Source organism: Chrysochloris asiatica, unplaced genomic scaffold (genome assembly GCF_000296735.1).
Source record: "Chrysochloris asiatica unplaced genomic scaffold, ChrAsi1.0 scaffold00220, whole genome shotgun sequence".
In the NCBI taxonomy this organism is placed as follows: domain Eukaryota; kingdom Metazoa; phylum Chordata; class Mammalia; order Afrosoricida; family Chrysochloridae; genus Chrysochloris; species Chrysochloris asiatica.
In genome coordinates this window covers 556914-567506 of record NW_006408738.1, presented here as the reverse complement: position 1 = coordinate 567506, position 10593 = coordinate 556914, and the positions used below count along the sequence as shown (strand labels likewise).

The 10593-nt window shown below is 39.5% G+C and overlaps 1 pseudogene; it reads left to right on the top strand.

Moving 5' to 3' along the window:
• The first annotated feature begins 1834 nt into the window (after positions 1 to 1834).
• On the top strand, positions 1835 to 2770 carry LOC102822010 (annotated as a pseudogene).
• Positions 2771 to 10593: the final 7823 nt, after the last annotated feature.

Sequence of the window (10593 nt, the reverse complement as noted above, 5' to 3'; positions counted from 1 at the left end):
GTGATGGGGAACAGTGCCTGCCCTCAGGCAACTCGTGTTGAAAGACAGGACAAGCATATACAAGATAAATCAAAATAAAAATATGACATCACAAAAAAAATTCAGTGGTATAGAATTCAGAATTAAGTTTTACATTTATCTTCAATTGATGTTTTTCAACAAGAGTGCTTAAGTCAATTGACAGGGGAAGAATAGCCTTTCCAACAAAGGACACTGGTGTAACAGGATAGCCACCTGCAAAAGAATAAAGCTGGAGCTTTATTCAAGCCAAATAAAATAAACTAACTCAAAATAGATGACAGACTTAATCCAAATGCTTGAATTATAAAACTCTTAACAGAAAACAGGAGTAAATATCCACAACTCTGAATAAATCAGTGTTGTATTTTTTTTTTTTTACACATGACTAAAGCACAAAGGAACAACAACAAAAAAGATAAATTGAACTTTATCAAAAATTTAAACTTTTGTGCTCCAAAGGGCACCACCAAGAAAGGGAAAGGCCACATATACAATAGGAGAAAATATTTGCAAATCATGTTTCTAGTAAGGGAAATAGCTCAGGAATATATGGAGAGCTCTTAAAACTGAAGCATAAAAAGAGAAATAACCCAGTTTAAATGATCGAACAGTTTGAATTGACAGTTTTCCAAAGTAGATGTACAAAGAGACATTAGCCACAAGAAAAGATGCTTAACATCATTGTCATTTGGGAAATGAAATTTGAAGTCACAATGAGATCCTTCCTGTATACATTTGGATATCTATAATCAAAAAGGCAAGCCAACAAATGTTGGTGAGGATCTTTAGTAATTGGAACCCTAACACATTGCTGTTGAGAGTGCAAAATTACGTAGCTATTTAAGAAATAGTTTGGCACTTCTTCAAAATGTTAAGCACAGAGTTAACATATGGGTCAGCAGTTCCACTTCTAGGCTTATGGTACAAAAGAAAAAGAAAAAGATAATTAAAACTGTGAGTGAACCGTTAGTAGGCTGAATAATGAACCCAGCAAGATGTCCAATTCCTAACCCTCCGGATCTGTAAATATATTGTATTGCATGACAAAGACAAATCAGGATTACAGATGGAATTTATGAATCAACTGACTTTAAAATTGGAAGATTCTCCTAGATTATTTGGTGGGCCCAATGTAATAAAGAGTCCTTAAAGGAAGAGGTCTGTGAGCCAAGGATGTGAGCAGCTTCGATACCCTGGAGGAACAGATTCCTAGAGAATACAGAGGGAATGCACTGTTAACATCGTGGAGAACATTTTAGACTTCTGAGCTACATAACACTGTGTTGTTGTTGTTATTGTTAGTAAGTGCTGCTGAATCAGAGCCGACTCATAGCGACCCTGTATAGGGTTTCTGAGGAGCATCTAGCAGGTTTGAACTGCCGATTTTATGGTTCACAATCCATTGCTGATCCACAGTGCCACACCAGAACTGTAACATAATAAATTTGTGTGGTTTTAGACCATTAAGTTTGTAGTTATTTGGTACAGCAGTTAAATTAAAAGAATGTAATAGAATTGAAAACATATGTCTACACAAAAGTGTAGCGTAGTGGTTACTAGTATGGCTGCTAATCTCAAGGTCATCAGTTCGAAATTACCAGCTGTTCCATGGGAGAAAGATGAGGCTTTCTGCTCCTGTAAAGACTTATAGCCTCGGAAACCCTGTACAGGGTCGCTATGAGTCGGAACCAACTCCATGGCACATAGTCACCAGCTACCACACAAAAGTAATTGCATGAGCTCTCGCCAGGCGTCCTCTTGAGAGTGACATCAGCTTTAAACCTCGCGTGGCATACCCTGATGCACTGTCGTGATGCCCAGGGAAGACAGGGAGACCTGGAAGTCCAACTACTTCCTTAAGATCATACAATTTTTGAATGATTATCCAAAATGCTTCATTGTGGGAGCAGACAATGTGGGCTCCAAGCAGATGCAGCAGATCCTCATGTCCTTGCGCGGGAAGGCCGTGGTGCTGATGTGCAAGGCCATCCGGGGGCACCTGGAAAACAACTCGGCTCTGGAGAAACTGTTGCCTCATATCCAGGGCAATGTGAGGTTTGTATTCACCAAGGAGGACCTCACTGAGATCAGGGACATGCTGCTGGCCAACAAGATGCCAGCTGCCGCCCGTGCTGGGACCATTACCCCATGTGAGGTTACTGTACCAGAACAGAACACTGGTCTGGGTCCCAAGAAGACTTCCTTCTTCCAGGCTCTGGGCATCACCACAAAGATCTCTAGAGGCACCATTGAAATACTGAGTGATGTGCAGCTGATCAAGACTGGAGACAAAGTGGGAGCCAGCGAAGCCACCCTGCTGAACATGCTGAACATCTCCTCCTTCTCCTTTGGGCTGATTATCCAGCAGGTGTTTGACAATGGTAGCATCTATAACCCGGAAGTGCTTGAAATCACTGAGGAAGCTCTGCATACTCGCTTCCTGGAGGGTGTCCGCAATGTTGCCAGTGTGTGTCTGCAGATTGGTTACCGAACTGTGGCCTCAGTACGTCATTCCATCATCAATGGGTACAAGTGGGTCCTGGCTTTGTCTGTGGAGACTGAGTACACCTTCCCACTGGCTGAAAAGGTCAAGGCCTTCTTGGCTGATCCATCTGCATTTGTGGCTGCCACCCCTGTGGCTGCTACCACCTCTGCTGCTCCAGCTGCTGCCTCTGTCCCCGCCAAGGTTGAAGCAAAGGAAGAGTCAGAGGAGTCAAACGAGGATATGGGATTTGGTCTCTTTGACTAGTCACCAAAGCTACCACCAACTCAGCCAACTTTATTGGCAGCAAAGAACTAAAGGCTTATTTCTCTTTTTTAAAAAAAGTAATTGAATGTTTATAGAATCCTTATACATAACGTTGTTGTTGTTAAGTCCCAAATTGGTTCCAATGCATAGCAACCCTTTATAGGGTTTCCAAGGAGTGGCTGGTGAGTTTGAACCACCGACCTTGCAATTCAAACTGACCTTGCAGACCAGTGCATTAACCCACAGCATATAGCCCCCAAAATGGAACAACCCAAATATTTATCAACTGATGAATGGATAAACAGATGTGGTCTATCCATACAATGAAATATTATTCAGCAGTAAAAAGAAAATAAATTCTGATATTCTACAACATATATGAACCTTAAAAACATTATGCCAAGTGAAGGAAGCCAAGACACTAAAGGTCATACCTTGCTTAATTCGACTTATATGAGATGTACAGAATAGGCACATCTATAGAAACAGAAAGTAGATTGGTAGTTTCTGAGGAGTGGGAAGAGGAAGAAATCGCGGGTGACTGGTAATGATAAGGAGTTTGTTTGGGGTAGAATATTCTATAATTAGATAGTGTGGATGCTGCAAACTACTGAATTGCATACTTTGAAAGGATGATGAATTCTCTAAAAGAATTGTATCTTAATAAAGCTGTTGTAAAATAAAATGATAAGCTACAAGGAGATACCGTAGCTTATGGTCTGTGAGGTACCAGGAGGAAGTTGCTAGTCTTGATTCGTTGTCAGTTCATGGTGGTTATCCTCAGCTGTAGCTAGTGTGCACGCATAGGTCAGTACAAGTGCATCTACTGCACCTTCCTCACTTCAGTCTCAAGGCTTCTGAAGTCTGGTTGTGCCTCAGCTATTCCGTTTTCTCTTTGGGTCTAATGATTCCTATTTGCCACCTTGTGTGTTCTGCCTGGACACTGATCTATGATGCCCTAGGAGTGAGCTAACACTACAAACCTTGCTGCCGCCTCAAGTTTCCCAGGCCAGCAAGATGTGTACTCTCTGTCTGGGGAACTTCAACCATGAGATCTCCCATCACCAACCCCCATCTTACATTTGGCCTGCGATGGACAGGAGTGAGAAAAACAATTTCTGTTTTCTCAGGCCACTACTGTGTAATTCATTTGTTTCCTCTTCAGTTTTTCTCTTATCTCCAGTTTGTAGAATCTCTAACTAATGTGGGGGCAGATAAAACCTCAGTTTGCTAATAAAATATTCTTCCAAATCTTTTATAAAGCCAAACTGTGATAAATGAAATTCAGAAGTCTAAAATTTGACTCTCTTTTTCTATATTCTATAGTTATATCTCTTCCTTAACTCCCTGGACAAAATGGAGATCTATGGTTAGGTGTCATCAAGTCAGTTCCAACTCATAGTAACCACATGCACAACAGAATGAAACACTATTGATCTTGTGCCATGCTCACAACTATTGTTGTGGTTGAGCCCATTGTTACTACAACTGTGTTAATCCATCTAATTGGGAGTTTTCCTCTTTTTTGTTGACCTTCCACTTTTCATAGAATGATATCCTTTTCAGGACTGGTCCCAACATTTACAACATTTACAACATGCCCAAAGTCCAACAGATGATGTCTCACCATCCTGACTTCTAAGAAGTATTGTGTTTGTACAACAGGTTTGTTTGCTCTACTAGCAGTCCAGGGTACTTTGAATATTCTTCTCCAACATGGTAATTCAAATGTTTCAATTCTTCTATAGTTTTCCTTATTCATTGTCAAATTTTACATGCATGTGCAGCTATTGAAAATACCATGGCTTGGTTCAGGTGCACCTTAATCCTCAAAGTGATCTTTTCTGCTTAACACTTGATAGGGGTCTTGTGCAACAGATTTGCCAAATGCAAAAAATCATTTGATTTCTTGATGTCAGTTTCCATGAGCATTGATTGTCGATTCAACAAAATTAAGTCTTTGACAACTTCACTCTTTTCTCCATTTATCATGATGTTATTTATTGGTCCAGTTGTGAGGAGCTTTGCTTTCTTTACATTGAGGTGCAATCCATACTGGAGAAGTATCTTGTCTTTGATCTTCATCAGTATTTCAAGTCCTCTTTGCTTCCAGCAAGCAATGTTGTATCATTTTCATATCACAGGTTGTAAATGAATCTTCCTCCAATCTTAATGCCACATTCTTCTTCACATAATCTAGTTCTTTGGACTATTTGCTCATATACAGAACTGAATAAGTATAGTAAAAAGACACAACCCTGATGAATACCTTTCTGGATTTTAAACCTCTCAGTGTCTCCTTATTCTGTTCTAATAACTGCTGTTGGACTCTAAGCAGGGTCTCTTGGGAACAGTTAAATGTTCTAGAATACCCATTCATTAAGGAACTCTGGTAGTGTAGTAGTTATGAATTGGACTGCTAACTACAAGGTCAACAGTTCAAACCTACCAGCTGTTCCATGGGAGAAAAATGAGGCTTTCTGTTCCCATAAAGATTTATAGCCTCAGAAACCCTATGCAGGGTCACTATGAGTTGGAATTGACTCCAAGGCACATAACCACCACCACCTATTCATTGCAATGTTATCTATAGTTTGCTATGATCTACACAGTCCAATGCCTTTGCATAGTCAATAAATTACAAGTAAATTTCTTTCTGGTACTCTCTAATTTCAGCCAGGATCTATCTGATGTCAGCAATGCTATTCCAAGTTCCATGTCCCTTCTGAATCTGACCTGATTATCTGACAGTTCCTTGTGGATGCACTACTGCAACTTTTTAAACTATCTTCAAAAATTTGCTTGTAGGTGACATTAATGATTTTGTTCAATGATTTCTGCATTCCATTGGATTACCTTTCTTTGTTATTGAGACAAATATGGACCTCTTCCAGTGAGTTGGCCAGGTAGCTAGCTCACAAATTTGTTGACATAGACAAGTTAGTGCCTCCAGAGCTTCATAAATCTGTTGAAACATTTCAGTTTGTAGTCTATCAATTCCTGGAGCTTTGTATCCTGGAGGCTTGTATTCATCAATGCCTTCTGTGCAACTTGCACTTCTTCCTTAAATACTATCAGGTCTTGACCATATGGTATCTCCTGAAATTAACATCAAAAAAATCTTTTTGGTAAAATGACTCTGTGTATTCCTACCATCTTCTTTTGATGCTTCCTTTTGATCATTCAACCTTTTGTCCATTATTGCAGACCGTGCAGACCTGGTCAGGAGTTCGAGGCCCTGTGGGCCCAAGTGTTGCAGACCATACAGGCCGCGGGCTCTGAGGAACAGACTCTAGCCACTTAACAGACATAGAAAACTGTTTTTCATCTTAGTATTCAGTTATGTTTATTATTAATTGCATACATGAAGCCCTGATGTCCACAGATAAATGTAATATTTTCCAAAAGCCGAGACTGTAAAAGGTTTCAAAGGTAAAGCTTTTCTCCCAAGGATTAACTGAAAATAGTTTGGCTACTTCCCAGTTCTTTGTTCTAAGGACAAAAGGACACCCTCCCTAAATCTCTCCCAGGCGCAGGCTATTCAGCCAGGTTCTGAGGAACCTGGACCAGGAAGCCAACACAGCGGGACTCCTCCCAAGCCTTTTGACCTTCCTTCTCACCTTCCCCCAACTGAGCTCTGGTGCTATAGATATGTTAATTGAGCCTGAGAAACCAAGTTGCGGGCCTGGGACTCGAACCTGTGAATTACGATGTAAAGTTGCCTGAATGTCTGGAAAATTACGTATGTTAGCTGTACCTTGTCTTAGTCCCTCCCAGCTTGGTGAAAAGCTCCTCCCCTAAATAAAACGGAGGTGCAGGCTGAACCAAGTGTGCATTACAGCTTGGAGAGCATATTATATGGCTGACTAGGCATGTGTGGCTGACCAGCTAGCACAGGGAACGTACTGCTTGCATAGCTAAGATGTTTGCTATGCGGGATCTTACTGCCCTCATGGCTAATATGTTCACCACGCTGATCTGCCGGACGCCAGTAATGCATCCACTCTGGTTTTGGGGTGTCTCTTTGTCTCTCTCGTTGTGTCTCTGTGTCTCCTCTTTTGCTATCCCTATTGCCTCCAGATATCCCCTCCTCGTGAACCAAATTCCTATGTTGAGGCCGGTCCCCAGCAGCCCATTGAATTCTTCAATAATGCAATCCAAAGCTTGACTTTTATCTTCAGTTCTTTCAGCTTTAGAATTGCTGAGTGTGCTCTTTTTGTTGATTTTCTGACTCCAAGTCTTTGTCCATTATATCAGAATACTTTATTTGGTCTTCCTGAGATGCCTTTTGAAATTTTCTGTTCAGTTATTTTACTTCATCATTTCTTCCTGTCACTTTAGCTTCTCTATGTTAAAGAGCAAATTTCAGTCTCTTGTGACAACCATTTTGCATTTTTCTTTCTTTCCTGTCTTTTTAATGAACTTTTGCTTTCTTTATAATATGATGTTCTTGTCATCCCAGAACTCTTCTGGTCTTGGGACATTAGTGTCTAACACATTCAATCTATTCATCAGTTGGTCTATAAACACAGGTGGGATATGTTCAAGGTCCTATTTTGGCTCTTTAGGACTTGTTTATTTCATTCATATTCTTCCTGAACTTGCATTTGAGCAATTGATGGTCTGTTCCACAGATGGCCCTGGCTGTGTTTTGACTGATGATAATGAGTTTCTCCATTGTTTCTTCCCACACATGTAGTCAGTTTTCTCTATCTGGTGAATTCTATGTGTATAGTTGCCATTTATGCTGTTGAAAAATGATATTTGCAATGAGTAAGTCATTGGTTTTGTAAAATTCTATTATGTTATCTCTAGTATCATTTCTATCACTGAGGTCATATTTTCCAACTACTAATCCTTCCTTTTAATTTCCAACTTTTGCTTTCCTGTCACCAGTAATTATTAATGCATATTTATTGATGTTTGATCAATTTCAGACTCAAGAAGTTGGTTAAATGCTTCAGTTTCATCATCACTGTCTTTAATGCTGGTACATAACTTTGAATTATAGTGATATTGACTGGTCTTTCTTGAAGGCATATGGATATTATCCTATAAGAGACAGCAATGTACTTCAAGATAGATCTTGAAATGGTCTTTTTGACAATTAATGTGATGCCATTCCTCCTTATTTTGTTGTTTCTGGCATAGTAAATCACATGATCATTGAATTCAAAATGGTTAATACCAGTCCATTTCAACTTCCTAATGCCTAGGATATTGATCTTCATGTGTTCCATTTCATTTCTGAAAACTTTCAATTTTCCTAGATTCATACTTCACACATTTTACATTGTGATTATGAATGGATGTTTGAAGTGGTTTTTACTCATTCTGACTTGTTCCACTTCAACAAATAATGGTTTCAAAAGCTTTGCTCCATCCACATTATTAAGGTTAACTCTACTTTGATGAGACAGCTCTTTCCCAATCATATTCAGGTTTGAAGGCACTCGTCTTCTGGCACTGTATCTAACAAGGTAAAATTTTGTTACCGGGGAAACAACACCATCATTTAGAGAGCGAGTTCTGTAACAGAAGAGTGGGAGATCGCGGTGGTCCCAGCTGGACAGGCCTGCATGGATTGGTGGGTCTTACTTGTTAAACATGCTGCTGGCCTCATTACACTCTGGATGGAGAAGAACTTGGTATTCTGCTCGTATTCATCAGATTTTCAGTGGCTAACCATTCTGAAATGGTCTGTCTCTCCTTCTTCATAGTCTGTCTTAATCTGGAAGATCTGCTGAACCTGTTCACCAAGGCTGATCCTGCTGGTATTTAAAATACTGGAAACATAGCTTCCATCATCACAGTAACATAGTACAGCAAGCGTTCAGTGGTTGTGGAGAGCTGTAAACATTAGGGATAAAAGGGGAAGCAATCATTAAAATTACGATTCTGTGATATTATCACATACACCAAATTTCCAGAATGATCAATTTTGGGTAGAGATGATATGATCAGAAATGTTATATGGTACAAGAACTTGCTCCTTATTTAAAACAATTATCCTCAAGCCAATTTCAACTCATGATGACTTCATTTGTGTGTAAGAAGAGTAAAAACTGTGCTCCATTGAGTTTTCAATAGCTGATTTTTCAGAAGTAGATCCCCCCAGGGTTTCTTCTGAAGATCTGAGTAGACTGAAACCTCCATTCTTTCGATGAGCAGCCAAGCACATGTGCCATCTGCCCCTCCTGAGGCTGCCGCTGTGATTCACACCAGGCTCTTAGTCCACACTTCAGCAACACCTGTAGGTTTTTTGTGTAATTTTAAAATCACATGCTAAATTCAGCTTACAAGCTATAAAGTTTCATCCCTAGCAAAAATCTGTCTCTAATGTGTCCAATATAAAATTATAACCATATACATACCTGACAACCAACAAAACAAACTCTGAACTAAGAATGATCATTTATTTCTCAACAGTACAATTTATCTTCATTTGCTTTTTTTTTTTCTCCTTAACTTGATTTTTTTTTTTTAATTCTAAATTTTGTGTCATTTTCTGATATCATTAGCAGACAAATAACACTTGGGGCCAAGGGTCTAAGAGAAAATATGGAAACCACAATTTAAATTCAAGAAACTCTATCAATTACCATATCTTCCCCTGCAAATGATGACATAACTGCTCTGTTAGTAAAGTAGGTTGTTTTTGTCACAGTTCCCAAGTATCAGTTTGGCATTTTTCTTACATAAGAAATCAATAGTCTTTCGTCAACATCTTTCTGGGGATATAGGTTCCCTTGACTTGAGTCATCTCCATTCCTAAGGTGTTTCAGAGCCCTGTACTTCATTTTACACATGTGATCATAGGATTCGAGGGCAAGACCTTACAGGAGCACATGGGAAGTTTTGTAGATGCCAGACTTAGAGGTGGCCTGTATCATTTCCATTCACAGTCTACGGGTCCAAATCAATCTCATACACCTGCTGAATTGCAGAGAGCCTGGGCAATGTTGTCTAGCTATGTGCTGGAAGGAAAAAAATGAATAGCAATATGTCATCCTCACCTGCTATTTAACTGAATGTGGTGACCAGCTCATGTATATAAGCCTTTTGGAAACTGTAGTTTGAAAAGCACTACTCATACTGAAGGAGGAAATCCAAGGTGCATTGAAGAAATTGGCAAAGAACAAGGCGCCAGGAATTGATGGAATAAAAATAGAAATCTTTCAAGAAAGTAGGCAGCACTGGAGGCACTCACTAATCTATGCCAAGAAATTTGGAAGACAACTATCTGGCCAACTGATTGGAAGAGATCTGTATTTATGCCCATTCCAAAGAGAGGTGACCCAATGGAATGCAGAAATCATCAGACAATATCTTTGATATCCCATGTGAGTAAAGTTTTATTAAAGGTAGTAGAGAAAAGGCTGCAAGCATACATTGACAGAGAACTTCCAGAGGTTCAGTTGGATTCAGAAGAGTCCGTGGAATGAGGGATATCATTGCTGATGTCTGATGGATTTTGGCTGAAAGCAGAGAATACCAAAAAGGTGTGCAACAGGGTTGTATTCTTCTACCATGCTAATTCAATCTTTATGCTGAGCAAATAATCCAAGAATCTGGGTTATACGAAGAAAAACATGACATCGGGATTGGAGGAAGATTCATTAACAACCTGCAATATGCAGATGATTCAACCTTGCTTACTGAAAGTGAAAAGGACTTAAAATACTTACTGATGAAGATCAAAGAGCACAGCCTTCAGTATGGATTACATCTCAATGTAAAGAAAACAAAAATCCTTACCATTGGGCCAATAAACAAAATTCTTATCAAAGGAGAAAAGATTGAAGTTGTCAAGACTTCATTCT